The sequence below is a fragment of the Schistocerca piceifrons genome, unplaced genomic scaffold (genome assembly GCF_021461385.2).
Source record: "Schistocerca piceifrons isolate TAMUIC-IGC-003096 unplaced genomic scaffold, iqSchPice1.1 HiC_scaffold_947, whole genome shotgun sequence".
Taxonomy (NCBI): Eukaryota; Metazoa; Arthropoda; class Insecta; order Orthoptera; family Acrididae; genus Schistocerca; species Schistocerca piceifrons.
The window spans coordinates 22501-25000 of NW_025729220.1; the positions used below are offsets into that span (position 1 = coordinate 22501).

The 2500-nt window shown below is 48.2% G+C and overlaps 1 pseudogene; it reads right to left on the reverse strand.

The window, feature by feature from the left end:
• Nucleotides 1-2500, reverse strand: part of LOC124773171 — a 9465-nt pseudogene that overhangs the window by 4298 nt on the left and 2667 nt on the right.

Here is a 2500-nt window from a genome sequence, read left to right on the forward strand (position 1 = left end):
TCAACAAGCTCCGCACCCCTACCGTCCTGTACATCACTGTGCCAGAGTGGGGACTTAGCATTAGCATCAAGAGCTACAATTATAGCCTGCCCGGCTAAAACTCGTAGTATCCAATTCAGCTGATCAAGATAAATCTTGATGTCATGTCTGAATTGGCAGTAGACGTTTACAACGTACATACTGTAAGACAGCAGATTTAGTTGTACAACTATAATATGCTCAGTACAGAACTGATTTAATATCGTAGTTTTAATAGTTTTATTCAATACTATAATTGCACTCATGGGGTTCCCACCTGAGGATACCACCTGTGCTGTTGCGGGAAAACCAGGGACTCGACCCGCACAGGAGTTCGGTTCTTGTATCAAAAGAATATCTATTCCTTCTTGTTCCGCTACCTTCCGTAGCTCATGTGCAACCATCTGGCTGCGCATAGCATTGACTTGTACCACTTTAAATATCGCCATAATCTGTTCTTTGGACAAGTCTGTCTAAGAACATTCGGTGGGTTGGACAATCTTTAGGTCCACCACACTTACGGCCTCGTCTTCTGCATGGTACACATACCGCAGCTTTGTCCTTATTAGGACAGCCTTTTTTGATATGTCCAGAGAGGCCACAATGGCCGCAAATGACATCGGGTTGCGTACAATATTTATTCGTATGGTTAATATCCTGGCATTTTGTGCATCTCGGCACAGCCAGGTAATCTTTTATGTTCAACGCAGAGTAGCCAACATACAACCGACCCACTCTCGTTAGTGATTTCCATAAACCTGGCGAGACTTCTACCACGTGGTGTACTGTCAGTTTCTCACGTGGTCCTACTTTAAAGCGTAACTTAAACTGTTCATCGAATTCTCCTCTTGTCATATTCATATCAAAATTTTGGGTATATATTGCGTCTACCAGATTGTCTGTTGTCATGTACGTAGGTACATCATACAGACACATCAAAGGTCGACGCTTGCGAGGAGGTTCACACTTCGCTTTGTTATTTAGTTGCTCGTTGTTTAAGATCTTTTGGCAGTCCTCTTGTGATGCTGCTTCTACTATCAGCACATTCTTTGCAGTGCGTACATTATTTATCTTTATCTTATCCTTCTTAGGATCTACGCACTTCTCGAATACTGACTTAACAGTCTTAATGTCATCACCAGGTTTAGGTTTAATGAACACCGTGGGAGTAACTTTCTTAATGTTATCCTGTATAGTTTGTTTCGCTGTCGGTGCCTTGGCAACTGGGGCTCTAGCAACCGCAGCATAAGACCGGGCCGGTTGACCTCTAAGTCTTTCATTTTCTTTTTCTAATTCTACCACCCTACCCTCTAACTGAGAGTGGGCGATTGCCCAGTTGGCTACAAAGTCCCTAATATGGTTAATAGCATAATTGCTTATCTTACCATTTTTAATGCTGCTATCCAGCAATCTCAGAAATTTCGAATGTCGCTCAGCGACAGACACATTCTCGAGACTCGAAACTTCGCTAGTATCTAACGTATTAACACTCTCTTGATTCTCAGCCATTTTGATAATTAGAGAGTGTAAAAGTGGAGGCCCGTCTCTTGCCCCGGACCGGCCTCTCTGGCATGGGGGGAGGCTATATGCAGCTCGCTCACCGGTCCCGCCCCTTGACCAAGAGCTATCAGTAACTGAGCTGCCAGGTTTAGCACGCCGTGGGTACAGCGCACTAGTCCTCTTCAACAGCCACACCACCACAGTTTTCACCCGCTCCCTTATCGGCGAATGCCACCCACATTCCGGGAGAGCGGATTCACTCTCCGTCCTTCGCCCCCTACTAGGCCAGGTTCCCACCAAAGGCCAAAGACCCGGTCCTACTCAGGTGCCGGGCCGGTCCCCCAGACGTTCGGAGGTCTGGACCCATCTAACCTGACCGGGGACATGTCACCACGCCCCGGCTTGGCGGAGCATGTCTTGGGGTCCAAGACAAGGCGAGTGGCCTTCGCCGACTTGGGGCAGGATCCCACCACAGCAAATGCAGCTATCAGAACCAGTGTACAAGTTGTTCAGCACACTGTCGCGCCCCTACCCTTCAGTTGCCCGAAGGCTTAACAGCTCCACCTCAAGAAGGCAGGTAAGGGCACTTGAGAAGGAGAGGCTGTTTGAGACGCATCCTTCCCCACACTGCCTTTTACCAACCGAGAGCCCGCACAGCTTGAGGGCTCACAGTATGAGACAGCTGGAGCTAGTAGATAGGGACAGCGGGAATCTCGTTAATCCATTCATGCGCGTCACTAATTAGATGACGAGGCATTTGGCTACCTTAAGAGAGTCATAGTTACTCCCGCCGTTTACCCGCGCTTGCTTGAATTTCTTCACGTTGACATTCAGAGCACTGGGCAGAAATCACATTGCGTCAACACCCGCTAGGGCCATCGCAATGCTTTGTTTTAATTAGACAGTCGGATTCCCCCAGTCCGTGCCAGTTCTGAGTTGATCGTTGAATGGCGGCCGAAGAGAATCCGCGCACCCGCGCGCC